Source organism: Lynx rufus, unplaced genomic scaffold (assembly GCF_022079265.1).
Source record: "Lynx rufus isolate CCGP_SWC_20201006 ecotype Redwood Valley unplaced genomic scaffold, mLynRuf1.p SCAF_5, whole genome shotgun sequence".
Classification (NCBI taxonomy): Eukaryota; Metazoa; Chordata; class Mammalia; order Carnivora; family Felidae; genus Lynx; species Lynx rufus.
Genome location: NW_025814867.1, coordinates 156,747,097 through 156,772,496, shown reverse-complemented (window position 1 = coordinate 156,772,496; position 25,400 = coordinate 156,747,097). Strand labels below are relative to the sequence as shown.

At 58.6% G+C, this 25,400-nt stretch overlaps 1 protein-coding gene across 1 annotated transcript in view; it reads right to left on the bottom strand.

Annotated features, from left to right (window-relative positions):
* AGPAT3 (1-acylglycerol-3-phosphate O-acyltransferase 3) overlaps positions 1-21,519 on the bottom strand; it is an 81,103-nt gene extending 59,584 nt beyond the window's left edge. Inside the window, exon 1 of the mRNA XM_047099098.1 lies at positions 21,453-21,519. The gene's annotated coding sequence lies outside the window, so the exon portion shown is untranslated. The remainder of the gene's footprint in view (positions 1-21,452) is intronic.
* Positions 21,520-25,400: the final 3,881 nt, after the last annotated feature.

The window sequence follows — 25,400 nt, the reverse complement described above, 5'->3', positions numbered from 1 at the left end:
GGTTGTCTTTTTTGCTTCCTTGATGGTGTCCTTTGAAGCACAAAGGTTTTTTTAATTTTGATCTAAAAGCAGCCACAGAAAGGACAGGTTACCTTCGCAGAAGAGACAGCCGGGCCATGGTTTCTCAGCGTGCGGAGGGCGTCATAAGGCCCGTGCATTTATCACCTACGTGCTGGAAGGACCCGCCGCCGGCCGGCCGACAATCCTACCACCTGCAGTGCATCCCTGAGGGGCAGGGAAAGTCACCACTCTCCCAGACAGACAGACAGACAGTCAGACAGACACGGGAAGGGCTTGCCGCCCGCCCACAGAATGGAACAAAGCAACCTCCAACGCACCCTTCGAGCAGGAAGTGTTCTCCCCTGGAAAATCCCAGATGCCAAACAGAATAAAAACCAAAGACAGTGGCAAATGTGTCTACAAATTTGAAACAAAAGAGTAATGCTAACAATACAGCAACAATGTCTGGTGAGGTTTGCAAAGTTTAAACACACCGCAACACAGGCGCCGGGAAGGGACTCTGGGGTGCCCTGGGGGGGGGGTGGACCTCCCCAACAGTAAAGCACTTGTTAACTTTAGCTAACTGGCAAGTAAGAATGTTGCAATTTCTGGGTAAATCATCAAAAGAGGAGTCTATAACTTCCAAGCCAGCGGGGGGGGGGGGGGGGGGGGGGGGGGGGGGGAGACAGGATCAGTAATCATCTAAAACATAAGCAAGGAAGGATGAGGAAGAGGAGACAGAGTGGTCGGCAAAGTACACGATGGCGGATTTAAACTCCAATCCATTGATAATTATTACCTTTAAGGAAATCAGATAAAGGCTCCAGTTAAAAACATTTTAATCGGGGTGCCTGGGTGGCACAGTCGGTTAAGCGTCCGACTTCAGCCAGGTCACGATCTCGCGGTCTGTGAGTTCGAGCCCCGCGTCGGGCTCTGGGCTGATGGCTCAGAGCCTGGAGCCTGTTTCCGATTCTGTGTCTCCCTCTCTCTCTGCCCCTCCCCCGTTCATGCTCTGTCTCTCTCTGTCCCAAAAATAAATAAATGTTGAAAAAAAAAATTTTTTTTAAAAAAACATTTTAATTGTCAGGGCGCCTGGGGGGCTCAGTCGGTTAAGCGTCCGACTCCGCTCAGGTCATGATCTCACGGTTCGTGGGTTCGAGCCCCGCGTCGGGCTCTGTGCTGACAGCTCAGAGCCTGGAGCCTGCTTCGGATTCTGTGTCTCCCTCTCTCTCTCTCTCTGCCTCTCCCCCGCTCACACTCTGTCTCTCTCTCTCTCAAAAATAAATAAACATTAAAAAAATTTAAAAAATTTTTTGATTGTCAGACTTTAAAAAAAAGGACTGTCAAATTTCAATTAAAAAAAAAAAAACTTTAATCAGACGCTACCTCTGAGGCACCTCTAAGACACAGAGGGACAGAAAGGTTAAGAGCAGGGCAACCCACGTAGCCGGTTCCGCGTGCGAGCCTCAAAGCAGAGGTGGGGAGCACTGTAGGAGGCGAGGTCACATCCATCCACAAGGACAGAAACCGTATCACCAGTAACATATCCCGCAGAGACATAAAGCACAAGGGGATGTTCGCGCAGGGTTAGACAGATCGGCAACAGTGACTGGAGATTCTAACAGCCCCTCCGGTAACTGACAGAACCACAGATCTAAGAAATCAACAAGGATGTGGGAGTTGGCACACCTTTCTGGAAAGGGCCGGAGAGTCAACAGTGGAGTCTTTTAGGCCAAATGGTCTCTACCACAACTACTCAGCCCTGTCCTGGTACAAACCAGCCACAGGCGACAGACACACGAAGGGGTATGGCTGGGATCCCGCAGCATTGTATTTACAGAAACAGGGGGCAACCCAGAATTGCCCCACAGGCTGTGGTCTGCCGGCCTGATGGGGGAGGCTTGGACAATAGGGTTCATAACGTTCATGAACCCACACAGAACCCTGTCCCCACCAACTGCAGAACACAATCTTTCCAGAGACACGCACACCCCTTCTGAATGTGACCATATGCTGGGCCACAAAGCAAGCAGGAACGAGTTTCCCAAAACAGGCACCAGTCAGAGCACAGGCTCCGACCACAAATAAACGAGCAAATAACAATAACTTAAAAAGGCAACAAAAAAGATACTTGGCAAAATCGCCTCACGTTTACAAATCCAAAGGAGTTACCAACAACAACAACAAAAGACAATTACACTGAATGGAAGAGTAAGAAAAGTATCTCCTATCACAGCCTACAAAGGCTGTGGCCAGAACAGTCCAGGGATCCCAGGGATCGAAGGTCACCCCTCAGGGCGCAGTGGAAAATTTATTTAAAAGGCTGAAAACAAATGACATTAAACACAGCTCAAGAAGTTAGAAAAACAAAAAGCGAATCAAAAAGGAAGGGAGGAAGGAAATCATTTAAAAAGCAGAAGTTAATGAAGTAAAACCCGTACAGAAAGCCAGAAGGCTGGTTCTTTGAAAGGACGGAACACGGAACGAACCGACAGCTTAGACAAGAGAGTCAAGGTAAAGGGAGAGGCGGCCTGAACAACGCTGGGAAAACAACCCGATGCTGCAGTAGTAAAGCCAAGAGCAGCTTCTGAACAGTTTTCCAGCAGTAAACTTCAAATGCAGCTAAAAGGACAAAAATACGCTTCAGAAGATGCATAAAACCCAAATAACTGAACCAGGAGTCCCTGTGCACCTGAGACCCCGCACCCTGGGGGCACGCCCTCTGCCCGCGGCCAGGCCACCCGACAGGATGATGCTGTGGCCTCGGAATCGGGACGTGGGCGACAAGCGCAAGTGGAGAGGATCACAGACCTGGGAGTCGGTTACTCGGGAAGCAGCCAGGAGCCCGGGAGCCGGAGGGGCTCTGCCGGCAGCCGGTGCTCGGGGCCTCTGCTCCAGGGGCGTCACCGCCGCCCTGGTCACTGGGCCCGAGCGCGCCCCTCGCTTCAGGGGCCCATGCTGCCGTGGCACCAAACCTGTGGTGGGGCCCCTGCCACACGGCGTAAGGACAGAGCGGGGCTGTGACCTGCGTGTTGAGGGTCACAGGGAGGCAGAACACGCACCGTCCACACCGCCTGGGGCCCGCACTCGCGGCCAGGTCCTTGGGCCCGCAGTGCCCGGCTCACCGTCCCCGGCCAGCGGCCGCAGTGACCACACCGGCCACGCAGTGACACAGGAGCAGGCGGTGGCCACGCCTGCTGCCACGGGGAAGCACATGTGCTCTGCAGGAACCGCAGAAGGGGCAGCGAGAATGAACAGGGGCCACGGAGGGGCCACGGTCACTCGTTACTGCATGTTTTCCGCCTGGAACCAGCGAGGTGGCCATGAAAAGCGCATTTATCGAGAAAGGTGTTACCTATAGCACCTGAGCTCAGATGTCTCCGTGACACAGGAGAGGGGGAAGGAGAGAGTGGGGGGCGGAGGAGGGAGGGAGGGAGGGAGGAGCCCCCCGGCTGCACCAGGACCCGGCCCGCAGCCCTGGAGACTATTCTGAGACGCTCAAGGAGGCTCTGACACAGGGTGACACAGGGTGACAGGCCCGGTGACGGTGGTGACCAAGCAGTCAGAGGGGCCCCTTTCAGGAGACACATACCTGCACCCACGCTGGACAGATCTAAGGGCTGATGGGGAGAAAGTCCCGAGGACTCACTGTCCCTGCGGGAGGCTGCTTAGCAGAGGACACGGTAGGCGGACTCAAGAACGAGGCCAGGGGAGTGACGGGCACCAACTGACCGCCTGCGCCCTCAGGCCACGAGCTCGTGGTCCCTGGCCCGGGGACACCCCTGACTGCAGGGTCCCAGCACTGGCAGGAGTAGGGAGGTGGGAACCCGGAGCCACCTGTTCTGGGCCTCGTCCTTCAGAGGCCCAGGCGCCCGTGAGCACAAACAGTGCTGCCCTGAGTGCCACCCGGAGTCACCAGCCGGGACGGAACAAGATACAACCTCCTGGAAGTCACCGCTTCCCAGAAAAGAGCAACTCGGCGCCTCCCCCTGAGAGGCCCACGTGCGAAAACGTCACAATAAAGGCAGGCGGGCTCGCTCCTCGCGCCTCCAGGGCCTCCGTGGGGGCGCGGTCCCTCGCCACTGGGTGTTTGCTCCTGTGGCACACGCGCACAACGGAGAGCCTGCGTGCCAGCCTGGCGGGCCCAGGGCCCCAAGGACAGAGGGGACAGGATGGGCTGTCCCAGCCAGGGCACGCCACAGAGGCGGCCTGCACCACGGCAGGCCTGTGGCCCTCCAGCCCGGGGACCTCGGGACATTACTGCACGCTCCCCAGGGACCCCTGCAGAAATAGGGGTACCCGTGGTCACAGCGGCGGGAAGCACGGCAGGTGTCTGGAGGGCCGGCCCTGCAGCGCTCCTTCCGCCCAGACGTCCGCTCCAGAGTTCTGAGCCTGACTCCACTTGGACGCAAACACCGCGAAGTCTGGCTTCCACACACACAGAATGTTCCGGGAATGCAGCCACCCACGAGATACGCCCGGGAAGACGTACTCCGCCTCGGGAGCCCAACACAACACCTGGGAGGGATGGGCCTCCCACCCACCTGCCTCTCTCGGCCGCACCTGGGACAAGAAGGGCACTAGTTGTGGGCCGGCCCGCTCTGCCAGTGTAGACACGCCCAAGCATTTCCACATTGGAATACAAATCCTTTTAAAACTCTGGGTGTGGACAGCCGACGAAATCCATTTCCACCCTGTAAAAGAGCTATTACAAGATAATTTATGAGTGATGATATCAAACACGCTTGGTGGCTGCTGTTTGCCACACTCTGTCCTAAGCACTCTACGTGTGGCAACCGCACTCCACAGAGGCGGCATCGGGCCCGACGGGGAGAGACTTACAACGCGAGACCCGTCTGACTCACTCTCGGGGCTGCAGGATGCACAGATGAGGGGCTCGCCCAGGGCCACACGCTGCCCCCGCCCCATCCCGCGAAGCTACTTGGATCACGACCAGCACCACGCAGTGGAAACGTGACGTTTCCACGTCGCAGAACAAGTCCCATCTTCCGTTTTGTATTTTCTAGCTGCCGCGTTAGAAAGCAACAAAAACCAGGCAAAATGATGTGGCAATATTTTATTTAACCCAATAAATCCAAAACATTATCATTTCAACCCCTAATCATCACAAAAGAACATTAACGAGGCATTTTACATTCTTTTTTTCATATTATGTCTTTAAACAGACGCACCTTTCACAGTGAGAACACACCTGAATTCAGGACAGGCACACCTCAAGCGTGGCCCCCGTGAGCCGTGGCCCTGGGAGCCATGGCCCCGTGAGCCGTGGCCCTGGGAGCCGTGGCCCCGTGAGACATGGCCCCCGTGAGACGAGGCTCCCCATGAGACACAGCCCCTGGAAGCCACGGCCCCGTGAGCCGTGGCCCTGGGAGCCGTGGCCCCAGGAGCCGTGGCCCCGGGAGCCATGGCCCTGGGAGCCGTGGCCCCGTGAGACATGGCCCCCGTGAGACATGGCCCCCGTGAGACGAGGCTCCCCATGAGACACAGCCCCTGGAAGCCACGGCCCCGTGAGACGTGGCCCTGGGAGCTGTGGCCCCCGTGAGCCGTGGCCCTGTGACATGTGGCCTTAGGCACTGCATCAGGCAGCACAAGCTCAGAGAGGACGCTTTCAGGATTGTTTTCTTCCCATTTTCCTTTTCCATTTACGTGGTTTTTAGAAGCTTTTAATTTCACTGATTCTCTCGCTTCAAATGTTGTCTATAATGATCAATTCCTCCACCGGATGGTAGGTACGAGGGTTGAATATTTTACATGTCTTCATTTACTACAGTAATTCCTAATCTTAAAAAAAGCTGACTCATTCTGGGAAATCCAATATAATCACAAGTTACACAATAAAAAGTATGATAAAATTATCCAGTAGTCCCAGTTTCCTTTGTCTTCTATAAAGTTTGGAAGAAGAGGAAGAAACCAATCTCTCTAGAAATAAATACACAATAAATGACTGAGAATAAATAATGAGTAGTTATCATCACTTCCTTTTTAATTTTCCTGTTTTCCTAACACCATTCTTTTTGAGGCCCGGCCCTCGGCCGCTGGACACCTGCCGGGCAGGGCGCGCGCTGGGCCGCCGTCCCTCCGCAGCCCAGGGGCCGAATCCCATGGCGCCAGGGTCGCTGTCCGGCACGAAGCTTCTCCGTGGCAACTTCGTTTGGCGGCAGGACGGCAGGAAGGGAACAGAGGGGCAGGATCCCACACGGACGCCGCTGCTCAGGGAGAGGGAAACACAGACACTCGCCCGGATCGGCGCCCACGCGAGCCGGAAGGCTGCGGGGCCGCCCACGAGTCTGCGCTGGGCACCACACGCCTCAGCTCGAACGCACTTGGCAACACGAGGCCGAATGGTCACCTCTTAATCCGCCCCAACCCGCCGATAATCAGGACCTTGCAAGGGTGCCGGCACAGGGGTACCTCGCTACCGGGGGGGGGGGGGAGTCACGTTCCCTCCCAATTCACACACTGACGTCCTGGCCCCCTGGGACCTCAGCGGGGGGCCACCTCCGGAAGCCGGGGCCCGGCAGATGTAACCTGTGACAATGAGGTCACCAGGTGGCCCTACTCGAAGGACGGGCGTCCTTATTAAAAAGGACACAGAAACACACACAAAGGAAGGGCCCCACGTGGGGAGACAGGGAGAAGGCGGTCGTCTGCCCGGACGCGTCCCCCCCACCGGCCCCCAGAGGAAATCAACCCCACGGACGTCTTGACTTGGGACGTCCAGCCCCCAGAACCGTGACAGAACATTTGTTCCTTAAGCCACTCGGTCCGTGGACTTTGTGATGGCCGCTCTTAACAAACGAATGCTCCCACCCTTAAGAAAATCTTATTTATAAGTAGCCTCTCTCTTAGTTATGTTCTCCCCGTGCCTCTCCCTGCCCCCTCCCCCCGCCATGTCAGGAGAGCGAACCCTGTCGTTTCCAGCCCTGTAACCCGGCTTCCCAGCTACGCACAGGCAGCAGGCTGCTGTCACCGGCGTCCCAGTGTCAGACAAGGAGCCCCTGAAGCCTGCGGGTGACCGCCGTCTGCACACGGGGGGGCTCGGGCGCCTGTCTCTACCGTGTGCTACTTCCGTTCCCTGGTGGAGGCGCGGGAGTGGGCAGAAAAGGGATTGGAAAAACTCACCGCCGTTCAATAAAGCTGGCCTACCTCCGTGTGTCTGCGAATGTGGAGGCTCGTTGTCAAGAGGCCACAGGCACAAACGTGACCCATCCACAGCCGCGAACGGCAGCAAACAAAATTGCCGAAGAAGGGAAACATCCCCACCGAGCCCAGGAGAAGCCGTCCACACCGCAAGCCGGCCGCCCCGGGAGCCTGAGGCCGCGCACGGCACCAGACCCTCGGGTCCGCGTGGCCCTCAGCTCGCACACGCGGCACCCAACACACCGGGGAGGCAGGCGGCATCCCGTCAACACAAGAGCAGGTGGCCGGGGCCCTCCGCGTCCCCTGCAAACAGCCAGGCGACCGCCACACGGGAACTCGGCGGCGAGCAGTGCCCGGTGGCTTTAGGGAGAAGGGGACACTCCCGTCAGACGAGCCGAGCCGTGAAATGACTCAGCAACAAGGAGAACCTGGAGTTGGTGCGGGCTGGCGGACCGGCCAGCGTCAGCACCCCGGCCTCTGCCGCGTTCCAGAAACACGGCAGGACACGGCGAGCCGCTCCGCCATGATGCCACCACGCTTCCTCGGGCGTAGATGGCAACAGACACGGACAACGGTCACCCTGTCCTTCGGCTCCGCCCAAGGGGAAAGGCAGGGCGAAGCCAGCGCCAGAGGACAAACACGCGGGGACCCTTGCCACGCGGCCCGTCGGGGACGAGCCCGCGCAGAGCTCAGCCCTCGCTTCTCTCCTCGCTCTCCCTCCTGGGTGGGGTGCCCGCCGGTCCGCAGCACCCTCCTCGGGGCGCTCTGGCCCGGCCACGACCCACCGCGTGCGGCCGCGTGCGACGTCGCCTCCCGCGCGCCCTGCACCAAGTGCCGTCACGGGGCAGCCCGGCTGCACAGAGCGCAGTGGAGACCGGCCTTCAGGGCCTTCCCCCGACGCCAAGGGCAGAAGCGCAGCGTGAGCCGGAGAAGCCGCGCCACAAAGACGGTAACAAGGTGGCACCGTGTGCTGAGAGTGTGCGTGCGTGTGCGCGTGTCTTCACTCGGACTCGCGACGGGGGCGGCTTCCCCAGCAAAGCGACAGCCGAGTCGAGGGTGCGTGAGAACTCACCAGGAAGCGGGCGCCTGGCGGCTCGGTTGGTCGAGCGCCCGACTCTTGACTTCAGCCCAGGTCACGATCCCGGGGTCGTGGGATCGGGCCCCGCATCCGGCTCCGCGCTGAGTGGGGAGTCTACTTGGGGTTCTCTGTCTCCCTCCTCTGCCCCTGTCCCACCCATGTGCGCCCCCTCTAAAATTAAAAAAAAAAAAATTGAAAAGAGAAAGAATTCACTGGGCAAGGAGGGCAAGAGTGCTGTTAAGGAAGGTGTGTAAAGGGACGGGGAGGAAGGGGATCCCGGGCAGGACCCGGGGAGACACAGGAAGGGTGGCGGCAGAATGGACAGAAAGGCACCCATTGAGACGGGGAGGCCCCCCTGAGAGGTGATGGCTGTGTGCCACAGGACGTGGAGGCCTGGGGACCCGCACTGGGGGGGCTGGTCAGCGCACAGCACGAAGACAGCCTCAGACAAGCCCCGAGAATCACCTCGTTCTAGATGCCGAACGGTCTTTCCATTTATTTTCTGGCTCCAACGCTTACGTCCATGACCTGTCACCTGCTCAGATGGAAGGGGTCCCGCTCTCGGGCCAGGCCTGGCGAGCTCCCTGTGTGGCTCTCCTGCGACCGAGCAGGCCTCACTCGAATAATAACAGCTGTCGAAACGTGACTCTGAGGCAGCAGGAGTCACCTCGCCTGGACGCAGAGACGCTGATGGAAAGCAGGGGCCGCTGAGGACAAAGCCCGGTGTCCCAACCTCGCTGAGGCACTTGACGAGGACATCTTCTCAGCTTCCAACTCCCCGACGGCACACCGGTCTCTCCCCGAGCGACCTGCGTCCACACCAGTCTTGTCCCTTGTTGGCATCACTCTTCTTCCGATTGGTCAGTGGCGTCGTTAGAAGTCCCTTCGTGGGTGCAGAAAATTAACCTAAACCGGTCCCAGGTCAGTGCCGCTCCGGGGTGCCTGGCAGGAGCAGAGCCTCCCCGTGGAGCTCACGGGGACAGAAGCCTGTGTTACTGAGCACACCGGAAACCGGGGGCAAGAGGCAGCAGCACCAGCGGTGGGACTGAACCCCGAGATGCGTCGGGTCGGGTGTTAGGACCACCATGATGGTTAGTATTCTGCTATTAGCTGCTGCATACAGCGTTTGCACGTCGCAGTGGAGGTCGGAATATGCAAGGAAGAAAATGCCAAGTCAGAAAAGGGGCAGCTTGGGAAGGGACCAAAGAGATCTTTTAAAAGCAAGAGCTATGATCAGTGGGACGAAAAGTTTAACAGGCTGCTTGACCGGCAGACGAGACGACACGGAGCAGGTGGCAGGGCTGGAGGCCTGGGGAACCGCCCCGGGGCAGCACAAGATGACCGGAACGCGAGCAGCTCCAACAAGAGGCCACAGGACGCGCCACGAAGTCAAGCGTGAGGTAGACGCGGAGTTCAACAAACTCGTGGCCAGAGTTTCTCCAGAATTACTAAAAGGCGCAACACTTTATCTGCAGGAAGCGCACGGAATCCACAGCAGGATAAGTGAGAAGCAAGCCTCCCCACCCCCGCCCCCACCCCGCCCCAGCCGTGCCACAGTGAGGCTGAAGGCCGCCAGAGGGAGGGGGGAGGAGAATGGCCCCGAGAAAACCGGAGACGGGCACAGGAAGGCCAGCTGGCCCCACAGCCGACGCCGGGGCGGCCACCGCGGCGGCCAGAGCACAGGGCCGTGACGCAACCCAAATCTCAAAAACTGGGCAGAGTCAGGCCACACGGACCGGGTCCTCTGAACGCAGGGCCTCTGAGCCAAAGTCAGTAATAAAAACACAACCTAAAACCCCCGTGCGTTGAGGAAACAAAAGCGCTTCTGCATCACCCACGGGCTGCGGAAGAACAGGAATTTAAAGTGCTGACACTGAACAGTGAGGGCATCGCAAACCAACTGCAGAGGACAGCAGAGCTGAGCCGAGAAGAAAGTTACAGCCCGACAGTCTCGGGCTAGAAATCAAGCCTGAAAGTTAAGAAGCAACGCTTAGGAAAAATAATAAAGAATAAACAGCGGTAATGAGTCAACTCGGTAACCTAGAAAGAGAACACCGGAATCAGCCCGGGGAGCACGGCCAGAAACGATGACGCGGAGAAGCAAAGAAACAGCACCAGTGAGCCACAGGACGGAACGCCGGCTCTCTGTGAGCAAGCACTAAGGTATCGGAGAGAAGCCTCTGCTAGGACGAGTCAAGAATAAAGAAGGGCAGCTGCAAGCGTAGCAGGGAACAAGGGAACTTCACGTCGGGTACAGCAGGGACTTAAAAACAAAATGTTCCGACCTTCGCACCAAGGAACCGAGAAGGCTAATGACGCGGACGGCGTGGTGGGCAGCCTGAAGACGGTCCCCCGGTTCGCACCCCCGCGTGATCCCCTCCCCCGACGGCGGGCTGCTCCCCACCACGGGCTTCCAACAAAAACAGTGCAACAAAAGCGAAGACGGGCCGCGTCTGGGATGAGGCTTCACCGCCCGTGGCTTCCGTCCCGCCGGCACGTTCTGCCCCTCGCTCCCACGCAAGCGGCGTGTCGGGAGGCCCTCAGAACGACCGGCAAGGAACTGAATCCTGACCGCCACGCGGGAGCGAACTTGGGAACGGGGTCCTTCCGCCGAGCCTTCAGGGACGACGGCGGCCGGTGAGAGTGCGGAGCCTGAGGACCCGGCCAGGCTCTGCCTGGGCTCCTGGAGCACGGAAACGGGGAGACGACACGTGCTGCTGTTTAAAGCCAGCAAGCGCTGGGGCCGCCTGTTACACACGCACATTCCTCCCCAGAACAAGGGTCGGGAAACCTGAACAGATCTGCAGCCGAACCAGGGCGTGAACTAGGATCTACGCAGACCAAGAATCCACGTAAGACACACACAGTCTCGAGCTTACGTGATGTGTCTTACACAGCACAGAAAGGGGCAACGGTGCCCAACTCCGGTTAGGAGACCGGCACAATCCAGACGCCGGGCCGGACGAGGACGGTGTGATACGGGACGATCGCCGGCCAGACTCACTCTGGTGACGGGCGCAGACAACCCCAAACGAAACGTCACGGACCGACCAAACACAGCAACGGAGCAGAAAACAGCGACCCGCGGCCCAGACGGGGTGTCCAGGAAGGCAAAGAAGCTCCTCACCAAATTAACGGGTGGATGGAAAAATCTTATGTGATCCGCTCGACGCTCGCAGAGAGGGTCTTTGTAAGACAGTTCCAGCAAAATACACTTCTGGGCATAAAAGCGAACTTCTACCCCGAAAGGGGGCATCTGTGCGGAAAAATAAGCATTCTCTGTTTCTGTAATTTCACTGTCGAACGGCTGACGTCGTCCGAGGAGGCGTGTCAACGTCGGCACCCCCGCCGCGCTGCCCCACCCCACGCGGGAAGGAACCCCGTTCCACTGGAGTCCCTCCTGGGACGTCATCATGAGACACAAGAAAGCTTGAAGAGGGCTCCCACCCCTCCCCCACCCCACATGCGTTCTTCCAAACCCGGGGAGCCTTCCTGGGGGAAAGGAAGGCTGTCCCCGTTTCTCGGCTGTGCGGCGTGCGGGCCTGGGGGCCTCTCCCGGCTCAGCCAACCGGCCCCCAGACTCGGGCCCCCGGTGGGTGCCGGTGCACGGCCCCGCCCGGGCCACCTCACACCTGCCAAGTCACCTGACCTGGAGCACGCGTCCCGGGAGTGTGGTCGCGTAGGACCCTGAGGAGCCCCGTCGCTGCCCCGAGCCTCTTGGTCAGAGCCGTGGGCCACCCTCCCGCCGCCACCATGGGCGCGTGGCGGAGCCGAGCGCCCTGAAGTCCAGCGCGGCCGGGCGAGTCTGCGGTCCCCGTGCTCTCTCCCGCGGAGCCCCTGGCCCGTCGTGGGTTGTCCCGTGGGAGAGTCCAGGCTGCCCGCTCTTGTCCCCCCGCCAGGCGACCATGCGGCTGCACGCAGCACGTGTAAGTGGGACATCTGCCGGGAGGGTCTCTCTGCGGCCCCGTCGGGCTAGAGCCCCGCTCACGAGCGCGGCCGTGGGCTGCCGTCCCGGCTTCCTCACCAGGCTCTGGGCTGCGGACGACACGTGTGCTGGGTTCCCTGGCCCGTCTTCTGTATCGACAGCTCTCTCTTCCACCTTTTCCGAACTTTTAATTTAAACCTACTGGACGTGTAGAAAAGGGCTCACACCGCAGGTGCGCCGCTCAGACTTCTACAAGCCACACATGCCCGTGTGACCCACACGTGGCTCTAGGGAGGGGACGTCGCCGTGCCCCCCTGGAGCGGCTGCACGCCCCTGCCCTCCCGGGAAGCCCCCTCCCCACGCCCAGCAGCGCGGGCTGCCTCGCTGGCTCCGTGTGGAGCGAATCAGGGCTCGGCCGCCCTCCTGGCCTCCCTCCCTCCCTCTGCTCGGCTGAGCCACAAGACGCACACACGTGCCTGCACCCGTAACTGCCTCCTTCTCTCTCCCACCGCGTGAATATTCCAGAAGCTACCTCTTCATTCTCTTTGGAGACAGGCAGGTAGAGCGATCCCGGGGTTTGAGCGTCAGGACCACAGCGGCCGGGACACTGAGCGCACGGGCCCTGCCGTGCACTCACTGGTGCGTGCCCAGGAGTGAGGCCGCCTCCCCGGCAGGTCCCGCCACACGATCTGCACTGCAGGCGCCCCTTCGCACCCACAGTGGGGCTCCGTCCGCTCCACGCTGGCCCCAGCGCTTGGTCTCTGCACCGTTTCTGGCCGTGGCCCCTGGTGTGCGGGCCAGGGCCTGACCGGGGCTCCGTCCCCGCGCCCCCCGATGACCACGGTGGGGCGGTCTCTCGCCTCCGTCTGCTTCTCTTCGTCTTGCCACCTGTGACCCCAGGGGGAGCAGGGGAGGATGCGGATCCAGGATTCGGAGTCGTGTCACTGTTGCACCGGTGCCGGGAGGGCAAGTGGTCACAGGGCTCCCCTCAAATCTGCAACAAGGCAAGGACGCCCTGTCGGGCTTCCATTCAGCACCATCCAGAAGGCCCCGGCCCGGCCACAGGGCAGGAGGGCATGAGGAGGAAACAAAGCCCTCGCCACCCCGAGACGGCAGGGACGTCCACGCAGAAACTCCTGAATATTTACGTACGGATGACGGAACAGACCGGGAAGGCGGCTGGCTGTCCAGGCAACACCCCATATCAGATGCGTGCCTGCTCAACGCCAACACGGAGTATGAAGAAACTTTTAATAAGAAACAAAGTTTAAACGTGCCACTTACAAAAGCAATAGAAGCGATAAGGGCGCCTGGGAATAAATTTGACCGCAGAGAGTGAGACAGGCCGTGGGACATGCCAGAGCCTCACTGAAAGCCACGACTGTCGCCACAGACGGAGGCAAGGCCAGCTCTACAGCAGGAGGACAGCGTCAGTGAAACAGGTGACCTAGAGAGTCAGTGCCACTGCGGTCAAAACCCCAACAGTTTTTCATGAGACTCAGAAGCCGACTTTAACGTGCACCACGGAGCAAAGAGCAGGGAGGACGTGCCGAGAGCGGGCGGCTGAGGGACCGGGGGACAGAGGACCAGACAGACAGGGCCACGGCGGCACGACGTCAGCAGGGAGAGGGGCCCGCACGTGGGACAACCGGGATTCCACGTGGGGACGCCAGAGCCCCGGGCTCCCTACTTCTCCCCACAGACAGACCGCTCCGGAGGGATGGGCACTTCGGTGGGGCAAACTTGAGAACTCCCACGAGAAAACACAGGGTAGAGCGTGAGTGCCCCCGGGGACCCTTAGCACCATGCAGAAGGCATGGCCCATAAAAAGAAAGATGGAGAACACGGACGGTACAGACCTACAGGTGAGGCGCCGAGCGGGAAACCGGGTGAAGGAACTCAGGGCAACACGCGGGACCGTGAGTACGAGGCAGGACTGGAGAGGCACGTCGAGGCCCCCGCCAGAGACGCTTGCGTCCGTTCTCTGCACGAATGGGATCCACCCGCCGGCTGCTGGTGGGCGTGCGGTGTGGGGCGGGTGTGAGCCACAGCCCAGGACCACCGCGCGGGCCCGCGGGCCCGAGCCCCGCCACCGGGCGCCCCCACCTGCGGACGCAAGCGCGCACGGCTGGCGCGGGTCGGGGTCAGTTCTCACAGACCTCATCTCTGTGTAGACCCGAGGAGGGCCTCCCGGTGCATTCAGGGACGGACAGAGTTCCCGTTTCCCGCAGGACACCGGCTCTCTTGTGCCATCTTCTCTTGTCCTGCCCCTGCCATCAGACAACCCCACCCGCTTCCAGCAGCCCTGCTTGAGAGGGACGGACCATCCTTTTGGTTTCCACCTGCATGTGGAGGCTTGGGCACCTGTTACCTGTGTTTTTGCCTCTCTCACGTGCATTCAGGAACTGCCCCGTGGTGTCACCTCGCTAGCCCAGTTTACTCCAGTTCAGAAATCGAACAAACATTTCCGACCAGGGGCTGTAAAAATTACCACCTCAACTTCTCTACAGGCTGAATTCAGGCAGCAACATTTTTTATTTGGTCTGCAGCGTGTTAAAAATAAATAATCGTATATAAAAATCCAGATTGCTAAAAAAAAAATCCAGATTTCTGGCTTGTCCTGGCAAACCACAGATCTAGTCCCTCTAGTCCTGCGCCTACCTGGCCATGTTGGCCAGGGATCCGTGCTGGGGGACACACTGGCGGGGGGTTCGGTGCTGGAGCTGAGTGCTGAGTGCTGGGGCTCAGTGCTGGAGCTGCGTGCTCAGTGCTGGGGCTCAGTGCTGGAGCTGAGTGCTCAGTGCTGGAGCTGAGTGCTCAGTGCTGGGGCTGAGTGCTCAGTGGTGAGGGCTCAGTGCTGGAGCTGAGTGCTCAGTACTAGGGCCTCAGTGCTAGAGCTGAGTGCTCAGTGCTGGAGCTCAGTGCTGAATGCTGGGGCTCAGTGCTGGAGCTCAGTGCTCAGTGCTAGAGCTGAATGTTCAGTGCTGGGGCTGAGTGCTCAGTGCTAGGGTTGAGTGCTCAGTGCTGGGGGCTCAGTGCTGGAGCTGCGTGCTCAGTGCTGGAGCTGCGTGCTCAGTGCTGGGGGCTCAGTGCTGGGGCTGAGTGCTCAGTGGTGAGGGCTCAGTGCTGGAGCTGAGTGCTCAGTGCTGGAGCTGAGTGCTCAGTGCTGGGGCTGAGTGCTCAGTGGTGAGGGCTCAGTGCTGGAGCTGAGTGCTCAGTGCTAGGGCCTCAGCGCTAGAGCTGAGTGCTCAGTGCTAGAGCTCAGTGCTGAATGCTGGGGCTCAGTGCTGGAGCTCAGTGCTCAGTGCTAGAGCTGAATGTTCAGTGCTGGGGCTGAGTGCTCAGTGCTAGGGTTGAGTGCTCAGTGCTGGGGGCTCAGTGCTGGAGCTGAGTGCTCAGTGCTAGGGTTGAGTGCTCAGTGCTGGGGGCTCAGTGCTGGAGCTGAGTGCTCAGTGCTAGGGGCTCAGTGCTGGAGCTGAGTGCTCAGTGCTAGGGGCTCAGTGCTGGGGCTGAGTGCTCAGTGGTGAGGGCTCAGTGCTGGAGCTGAGTGCTCAGTGCTGAGGCTGAGTGCTCAGTGCTAGGGGCTCAGTGCTGGAGCTGCGTGCTCAGTGCTAGAGCTGAGTGCTCAGTGCTAGGGGCTCAGTGCTGGAGCTACGTGCTCAGTGCTGGAGCTGAGTGCTCAGTGCTAGGGGCTCAGTGCTGGAGCTGCGTGTTCAGTGCTGGAGGTGAGTGCTCAGTGCTAGGGGCTCAGTGCTGGAGCTGCGTGCTCAGTGCTGGGGGCTCAGTACTGGAGCTGAGTGCTCAGTGCTAGGGGCTCAGAGCTAGGGGCTCAGTGCTGGGGCTGAGTGCTCAGTGCTGGGGGCTCAGTGCTGGAGCTGAGTGCTCAGTGCTAGGGGCTCAGTGCTGGGGCTGAGTGCTCAGTGCTGGGGGCTCAGTACTGGAGCTGAGTGCTCAGTGCTAGGGGCTCAGTGCTCAGTGCTAGGGGCTCAGTGCTGGGGCTGAGTGCTCAGTGCTGGGGGCTCAGTGCTGGAGCTGAGTGTTCAGTGCTGGAGCTAAGTGCTCCGTGCTGGAGGTGAGGTGCTGGGAGTCCATGCTGGGGCTGTGCCCGCTGGGGTAGTGCTGGCAGCCGGTGGGGAAGGTCCGGCGAGCAGGCCGGAGGAAGAGGCACTCGGCCATCACTCCTGTCCACAGAGCCACCCCCAGTGCCTCACGCCTACGTTTCCACTGGCCCCCCTTCCTGCCTGGCCCCCCCGTCAGAACCGGTGTTCGCAACTTTTTATGGACAGTTTCGTTTACGAAAACAGAAATGCTTACGCCCGGTAACCCCCTAACACATAAAGGAAAGTAAAGGGTGCAAAGCAGCTGGGGCCCCAGGAACATGCCGCGCTGGCCCAGAGCAAGAGAGAACGGCAGGCCGTAACGCATCTTCTAGCAGTTTCTGGGACTCAAGTAACCGTGGTGTGCACCCCGCCTCAAAACAGGGAACGCACCACCGCGTGCCGACGTGTGTGCTCTAACCACTGCCCGTCCGGAAGCGCCCGGTGGTCCCCACTAGCGGATGGATACTCCGCTCACGCGCAGGTAGAGGGGAGCAGCTACGGGTCAGCCTCAGGACGCCTGCCGCGGCCACACGGCTCCTCCTGAAACAAAACCACAACGCTACCCGTGCCGCGCAATTATTTTTACCAGGCCATTCTACTTCTGCTGATTACCAAGTCACTGAACGTTGCCTGTGAGGCAGTCGTGCAGCTTCGACGCCCCCGAGAGAGAACCTGCCACACAGCAGGAGCGTGCCTTCCACAGGCCAGTGGGACCTGAGGGACGGGGGTCCCTCCCCCGGGACCCCAGGCCGAGACTTGCTCAGGGCTGCGCCAAGGTCCTTCCTCCCCAGCCCGTCCCTGTCTCCTCTCACCGCGTCAGACCAGCACGGTGGCCCCAGGGTCCCGCCCCCCGCACTGATGCACCCCACGACCCTCGGCCCCCACGGGCATCTCTCCCAGCACACCTCTGCCCTGCTGTTTTCACATCTGCTTCCTGCATAACCCAAACCGTTGCAGCCCTCGTTTAACACTTCTTATTGGGGCAAAACTCGCCACAACTAAACCTTATTTTGCAAGGTAGACCAATGGACTGATTCCTCTCTGAACACGGGGATATGTGTATCCTGATAAATGGCACGCTCATCCAACCACTCCAGTTAGACTTGGACGGTGTCTAAAGGAGAAGTCCGTCTGTAGAAGCCTGACCCAATCACCGCCCATTCGATACGTCCGTCCTCAGTGCCTCATTCTACTCCCGCCGCGTGCATAATGCCTCGGAGCACACATGAACTTGATGCACTGAATTCTTCCCCAGTGCAACACCATATCCAGCGTGTATCCGTTTCTATCACCTCAGATGGGGATCTCTGCTCCCCGGCCCACCCAGCGTAGCCTTCTGGAAGCGAAAAGCTGTTAAAGGACTACTTACGTGAAACCAACCGCTTAGTTTCAATATGTCGATTTTTTTTCATACATTGAGTTTTCTGAGCATCAAGGCGCCTTGGATGCAGTGAGACCTTTGTTTGAAATCTAGATTCATCACTTGCTGGCTGAGCAACCCCAGCCATGCTCCCCCGACTCAGTCTTCTCCATCTGCAAACAGGGACCTGCCACGGTCCTTACACAGCTGTTTCAAGAATCCAACAATATAATCTGCACATAAAACACCTCACAGTAATTATAGCTGCCGTCACAGACCAAGATGCACAGCCCAAGTGACAAGGCAGGGGACACTTTTAAAGTCAGCGTATGCTCATACGGTCTTCAGGTCGCCGATGACAGGAGAAGAGCCGCCGTCTCTGGAACTCTAGGACTCCGCTCCCCGCCCAGGTTTGCAACTCTCGGGACATACAAGTCACCGCTGAGCGACAAACCTGGGGAAAGGTATTTGGTCTCGGCACACAGCTTTTTACTACCGCTCCAAGTAGAATTCGTTACTATCGTTCTTTGTTACCGATTTCACTCCCCACCCACTTTCAGAAAGGAATCGAGAAGATCCACATTAATAATGCATGGCCTCCCGAGTCGCCTGGGGACAGGCCTCTCGGCCAGCTGCTGGCTTGCTATTGCCACCCCTGCGCCAGGCCTCAGTCCCGAGTCCTGTGTGATGAAAAGCACTCTGGCCTGTCACATACAGATCTGCTCAGACCACATCTAAGATGCATCCTACCTGCGACCCTTCCGGGCACCCCGGACCACAGCCTCCGGGCCAGTCTCTGAGAGCCTGGGCCCCCCTCCCAAGCACACAGATGCCCTCCCAAGATTACCAGCTCTCACACTTTGCTCAACAAAGATAATCAAAACACGGGGAATTCTTCCAATATCTGAAAGGAAGTCTGTCCGAAGATAAACCACTGATGCGTTTGCCTAAAATGCAGCATTCTGTGATTGGGAATTTGCGATTAATGTTAAGATGATTACGAGGTAGTTTTAGAAAGAGCAGATTAAGTGAAAGACGTTTCGCTTTACAGCTTGAGATAAGTCATTTAAAGCCTCAAACATTCTTTGGTTAACCAAAAGTAAAATGCACGAAGTTTCTGAACAACTGCTTTACAAAATTCAGTCCACCCTTACTGTAAGTCAATTTCTCAATAAGGCTGAGTAACTAAAGATCTTACCTTATACACATCATGAAAAAGGAAACGGGCAAATGTAGCCGCTCACGACCAACGCTTTGCTCTATAAATATCAATGAGCCGCAAGTTGTACCGATAAACTAGCAGAGTTTTGATAAGGCGGGGGGTGGGGGGGTGGTAAGAAAACACTGCTTTTGCCAGAAGTGTGTTTTGACGGTGATAGGGGCTCACTGCTAACAGTGAGGGCACCTGGTCTACACCACGTGTGCCTCTCGTGTCTCCCATGTTCAGTCAGTCTGCAAGTCAACAGCCAAGTGTGCATTTCAGGGGTGAAACGTGATTGGGCAAGGGAACCAGACCCTCCCCCTCCAAAAATCCAGTAAATTTGGCTCTTCTCAAACACAACGTCTACTCTACATTTTTCCTATTTATAGGGATCCCGGTATTTCCCTTCTACCTCTGATTTGACCACAGGTAAACACATACGGACTTTTAGCAGATGGTGGGGTCTCAGAAGATGGGAGCCAGGGGATCTTAGTTTAAATCTGGCCATGCTGATCTGTGACCTACCCTCCAGCAGGCAGCAAGGACTCTGTCTTCTCAGACTACTCTTTTCCAAGGTTGGAGTGTGATCCGAGGTCACACGTCCGGAGGGCTAACCCCGTGTATCAGGGGCAACCCTAATTAACATGGGAAGCCGGAGTAAACATAGACAGACCAGATCACTTCGGTGGATGCACTTTTTCTACCTTTCAAAACAAAACAACTCCTTTGTTCCCCCAGTGCTGGCCCACAGACCTTCACACAGGCCCGGAAGCATTTGTGCAGGAGCGGAGCCGGCCACATGGGCCAGTCCAGGGGCAAGGGCACCCTCTCCGGAGGCGCTGCGAGAATCCCCACTCTGCCCACTGAAGCACCCCTCCGGCACCTTCCCGGACCGTCCATCCTACAACACGGACTCCCACCTGCTCTCCCGCGTGCTCCAGGCCATTGCCAGGACACAGACCTTAGGTAGAGATCCCCCAGGTGGGGCCCCACCCACGGGGGGTGAGCTTCGAACTCCCACCAAGCACGGCCACTCTGCGCGCACACAAAACATTAAGGCAACTGCACCTTCCAGGGCCGAGAGGCCCTTCCCGCTCTGCACGTCAATGCCATGTAACCTCTCTTTTAAACAGCGTAATCAAGACCCCTAAGTGTGGTTCAGAAAGGGGCCGTAACAGGCTAATTCTGAAACTTAGAAATGAGCTGTAACAGGCTAATTCTGAAACTTTGAGGGCGGCCGGGGGGATGTGGTCCCGATGGTCTAGAACAGGGGGAGGGAGCAGCAAGGAAGGGGGCATATTAAAGAATGTTCAGAATCAGCCCAAGACCCCTCCTGAAACTTTTAAACAGACGAAACACTGATGAGTAATCCCTACATGAGTACAGTCAGGCTGTGGAGCGGGAACGGGAAGCAAGGAGGGGATCTCTGGGTTTAGCCCCGCCACCCCGAGCCCCAGCAGCACCCCGGGGCCCCACCAGCACCAGCACCCGGTGGTGGACTGGGGTTCTCTGGGATAATCGTCACTTCCCACATGGCCAGCTACTTCCCAAACCAGCCTCTCTCAAGGCCAACAGCCCTCGTTTTTCCTTCTCATGAGACTGTATTTCCTACAAAAAGGAACCTGCCTGCTCAAGTATTCCCTTAGACAAGACTGTTGGTATTGTGCTTTAAAAAAAAAAAAAAAAAAAAGGCCAGGGAAGCCATTTAGGAAGGCATCTTCCCTACCGCAACTGAACTTCTCTCAAAGTTAAAAAAAAAAAAAAAAACTGCACAATTTTTCAAGGTAGCTTCAACTGCTAATAAGCCTCCTTTCCGACAACCTTGGCGTCCAACGTTCCGGGGTCCTCCGGGTGGGTGGCCGTGGGGGTGGAGGCGGCTCTTGCCCCGAATGGCTCTGGCGTTACTGACTGACCCCATCACTGAACGGTGGAAATTCACAGTCGGCCTTGGTCCAAACGCCAAAGTCAAATCGGAAAACTCAGCACCCGCCACCCCACCTGCAGCCCGCCCTCTGATTGAGCAAAGAGTGAAACTAAGCCGTGGCCACGGGCGAGCGGGGTCGCGGGCGCCCCGCGGGGTCCCAGGTCCCCTGTGCCCCCCCCCCCACCAGCCCGGCAGGGGCCGCCTCGCGTCGGCAGGGAGGGGGGAGCGGAGGGGAGCAGAGTCCGCGGGGAGACAGGGGACAAGGGACAGGGGGTCGCGCCCTCCCATAGCCCTGGGCCGCCCGTCCCCTCCCGGGGCGCCCCGTCCCCCAGCGCGCCCCCCCCCCCGCCAGGCCCCGCGTGCCCCCCCACCCCGGGCTGCAGCGGCCCGAGTGGGGGGCGGACGGGGAGGTGTCCTGGGCCTCGGCCGGACCAGGCGCCGGGAGGCCGGCGGTGCGGGGAGGACCCGGGCCCGCGGACCACCCCCCGCCCCGCCACCCCGTCCTCCCGCAGGCCCCACGCCGCAGAGGGCCGGCTGCGCTCCGCCCGGCGCGCGGGGCCAGGGGCCGACCTCGGGCGGAGGGGGGGCGGTGCGGGGGGCGACCTCGGGCGGGCGACGACCTCGGGCGGCGGGGAGTGGGGTGGGGGCGACCGCGGGCGGCGGGAGGGGGGGGCCCGACCTCGGCAGGGGCCGCGCCGCTCACCTGCAGCCGCCGCCACCTGCTCGTCGCGCGCGCGCGCGCGGCCTCGGCGTCGCCTCCGCGGCCCCTCCGGCCGCTGCGCTCCGGCCCTGGGCGCGCCCGGCCCTGCGTCGGGCCTCAGCTAGTGCGGCGCCCGCCGCCCCCGGCCCCCATCCCGCCCCGCCCGGCCCGCCGCCCTCCGCCCTCGGCCGCGCCGCCCCGCCACTTCCTGTGCGCGGCGATCCCACAGTTCCGCCGGCGCGCGGGGAGGGGGGACACGCGGGGGGGTGACACGCGGGGACACGCGGGGGGGGGGCACGCGGGGGGGGACTCGGATGAAGGCGCGGGGGGGGGCCCGGGGTACACGCTGGGTCACGTGGGGGACGGGGGACACGTGGGGGACACGGGACACCGGGGAGGGGGGTTGGGGGGGGACTCTGGCAGAGGTCGGTAACGGACGCCCGTGAATCCGAGGCAGAGATGGGAGCCGGCGGCGCACGTGGGGTGCAGGACCAGCGAGGCGGGGCAGGGGGGCAGGACTGACGCAGGGAGGGGACCGGGCGGCACAGTATGATGGGGGGCAGGGAGAAGGCACCTCAGGTCAGGAGACCACCCCCCTCGTTTCCCCGGCTCCCTGGGGGTTCCCCCCTCCCCCAGGGCACTGGGGTTGTTTCCGGGCGGGAGCTCCTCCCCTGGTCCGGTCCGTGTGGGGTTTGCCGCCCCATGGGGTTGGATGGCCCGCGTCAACGTGGGGACCATCCTGGGAGCCGGGGCTCCAGCTCCGCGCGAGGATACATTTCAGACCCACGTGCAGCGCCCTTTGACTTATTTATAGTTGGCACCAGGCTGGCAACATTGTATCTGCATTTGGCCCGGGAGGAAACTTCCCGGAACTGGTTGGGGGAGCCTGGCTGTGACCTGCCTAGATAGCCACACCTCCAGGCCCGGTCGCCGAAGGCTCTGCCCTCTTGGCTCCAGAGCACCCGAGGGAGCCCCTCACGGAGCACCTGCTGATGTCTGAGCCTGGAAACGGCCTGGGTTGGGGGGGGGGGTCATCTCCACTCTGCTTTCTCTACGTGGTACCTCGCGTGACTTGCCGCCTGTGGAGGTCCTCAGGTCCCACTGGACCTCCCTAACTTGGACCAGTTTCATTGGAAAACTATCGAAAATACCAGGCGCCGTTGCAGTCAGCTGTGCCTTATTTTAAACTTCCTCCAATTATTTCAGAAAACACTTGAACTAAAAATAAAATAAAATAAACACACGTGCACCTGTTCTACTCACAGTTCCCTTATCCTTGAAAAAGAGTTCTGGTTTGCGGTGTTGGTGGAAATGTAATACTTGTGAAACCCGGGAGCCCACACCGCCCCTTGGAGTTGTCCTCTTGTCCTACAGGTGAATTCCCACAGGGACTCCCAGATGTGGACACAAGCACGTTCTGACGCACAGCATGGAATTAGAGAAATCTGAAAGCAACTCACGGACACCTGGTTAAATAAACTCCAGCATACTCATTTAATACTTCTTAGAACATTGAAAAATGTATATGGTAATTCTGTATATGCTAATGTTACACAATTTCCAAGATTTGTAAAGTTAAGAGAGAGAGAGATGGGGCGCCTGGGTGGCTCAGTCTCTTAAACATCTGACTCCTGATCGTGGCTCAGGTCATGATCCCAGGACCATGGGATCGAGCCCCCTGTGGGGGGCTCTGTGCTGACAGCCCAGAGCCTGGTTGAGATTCTGTCTCTCTCTCTCTCTCTCTCTCTCTCTGTCCCTCCTCCACTCACTCTCTCTCTTGAAATAAATAAACTTAAAAAAAAATTTTTTTAAATGGGAGTGAAGTTTCAGGGCAATGGTTTACAACGATCCATTTCCTGTATTAAAAAGCAATATATGCATATATACATCCAGAACACTCCTGGAAGGGTAAATATGAGACTGTTATCTGCTGCGCAGGGATTAAGTAAACTTTATTGTTGATGGGTGGTAATCTTTAAATTAATCATATACACACATTTTATAAGTACTTTTCAAAAACTAGGGGTGCCTGGGTGGCACAGTAGGTTAAGCGTCCGACTTCAACCAGGTCATGATCTCGCGGTCCGTGAGTTCGAGCCCCGCGTCAGGCTCTGGGCTGATGGCTCAGAGCCTGGAGCCTGCTTCGGATTCTGTGTCTCCCTCTCTCTCTGCCCCTCCCCCGTTCATGCTCTGTCTCTCTCTGTCCCAAAAGTAAATAAACGTTGAAAAAAAAAATTTTTTTCAAAAACTAATTAAAATATGTACCTCATCACTTAGACACTTGATGGCCACTTAACAGTTACTTTGAACTTTTAGATCAGCTCCAAAATACTGTATTTGTATCAACAGAATGAAGCACCATCAATATAATCTATATTCGGATAGAATCTGTGGTCATACAGACCTTAGCTAGAAGGAACTTGCATCTGGAAAAGCTCAGCTGAACAGACGAGCAGAGTAAACATTTAAACAGAACTTGGAAGTCAGCCAGCCAGCCCCTAAAGGCTTCCTGGGCCCTACACAGGGCACGTGCTCAGATTGACAGGCAATGCGGTCACCACTAGGATTTACGAGTGTCCCATCCGTGTGCATTATTTCACCTGCTTCTCCAAACAAAGCCCTGAGCCGGCACAGCAAAACTCCGCGTCTCGTCCGCCAGGATGCGGCAGCCAGACCCTGACCCAGCCTCAGGGCCCGTGCTCCTCCTGACCCCACAAGTGATGGCTTCTGTGTTGGGAGACAGACTCGGGTCCCCAGCTGCCCAAATCAACATGGGAAAGGAAAAGTCTTACCTAGAGGAGTAGAGCTGGCACAAATGTGCAGGGAGAGGGGCTCCCTGCACGAATGAAGAGAAGGCAAGTGGAACGGGAGTACCCACCCTGTGTGAGGTGCATCCTGGGAGAGGGACTCCACACTCATTATTTGCTGTAAATCTCAGAACCAGCTTGTTTGATCCCATTTCACAGGTAAGTAAACCAGAGCCCAGGAGGCGATCCTAAGACCAAATGGCGGACAGCCGCCTACCCCCAAGCCTAGAAGCAGTCTTTCCAGCTGGGAGATTCTCTCTTGTTGGCGAACTGCCCCCGTCAAGCCCTGCCCGAGGCCTACTCAAGCCTGGATGGCAGTGTGGGTCCAGGTGAGTCCAGACCGAGGAAGGCTTCCTGGACCAGCTTCCTGGGCACGGGCGTCAGGTTGTTGCCACTGCCGGGGGAACCGAGGGCCAAGGCTCAGAGCTAGCCTGTGACCTCAGACAAGGACACAGCACACTTGGGTCTTAGTTCCCTTTCCTGTGAAACAAAGAGGTTCCCACCCCGGACTTCCCTGTTCCCAAGAGTGTGCCAAGAGACCAAGCTGGGGCCAACTCAGGCATTTTTCAAAAGTCTAAGGCGGGGGCAGCTGGGGTGGCTCAGTCGGTTAAGTGTCTGACACTTGATTTCAGCTCAGGTCACGATCTCACGGTTCATGGGTTCAAGCCCCATGTCAAGCTCTGTGCCGACAGCTCGGAGCCTGCTTGGGATTCTCTCTCCCTCGCTCTCTGCCCCTCCCCCGTTCACACACCCTCTCTCTCCGTCAAAAATAAATAAACTTAACTTTAAAAAAAAGGGCTCCTACAGGGCAAAAACCCTACAAGGGATTTTTCCTGGCAGAGAGACTGGAAGTCCTGGGGTGCACTAAGCCCCTGTTCCGAGGTGGTTGTTGAGAAACTGTCCAGTCTGGACGTCCTGAGTCAGACGAGACGGTTGACATCCATCCTCCAGACGTCGAGTGTCACTAGAGAATACAAGTCGGGGCACTGGAGAGAAGCCTGGCCTGATCAGCCTGGAGGTCAAAGTCAAGGTCACAAGAGCGGGTGAAGCCAGTGCCTAGCCAAGGACCAACCTTGGGCCAACGTCCAGCACGTGGGGAAGCCCTCCATGCAGGGGTGAAGCCCTGGGTTTGGATCCAGCCTCG